The following is a 539-nucleotide window of genomic DNA, read 5'->3' as shown; positions in this document are numbered from 1 at the left end:
TTCGACACTCTCCAACTTCGCCCCGAAGCCAAACGACCGATTCGAAAGCCCTGTCACCTTCTACAATCAGCCACTCCCTCTCGCTCATTCCTAGCTTCGCTTTTTAGCGCGAGTGTCCACCCATAACTCCCGAGGTGGACCATGACGGTTCTCCCCCACGCTTTTACCTTCTCAACCCTCTCCCAAATCCCAACCTTCCATTTTCTTCCCGAGGATGAGTAACCCTCAGGGTTTATCTCTCCATTCGAGGAGGTGTTTTAGTCGGTAAAAGTCCGGCACTAACTTCCCTTCAGGGGGTGTATTTTGAAGATTTCTCCTCCTCGAGAATAATCTAATAAAAAAAGAAAAACACGAAAGGGAGACTAACATCAGTCTCAAGCTCCTTCTAAGAGTTTTCCCCAGTAGGAACATTCGAGTGGCCCTTAGACAGGGTGTCAGGAGTTTTTTTTGTATAGAACCCTACCTCCAAGTGCTAGTAAGAATATTGTGTGACGTCAACCAGTGTTTGTGTCGGACAATAGTGTTAAGTTTAAGTTTAG

The sequence above is a fragment of the Agrilus planipennis genome, unplaced genomic scaffold (assembly GCF_000699045.2).
Source record: "Agrilus planipennis isolate EAB-ADULT unplaced genomic scaffold, Apla_2.0 scaffold218, whole genome shotgun sequence".
Lineage (NCBI taxonomy): Eukaryota > Metazoa > Arthropoda > Insecta > Coleoptera > Buprestidae > Agrilus > Agrilus planipennis.
This window is presented reverse-complemented; position numbering follows the sequence as displayed.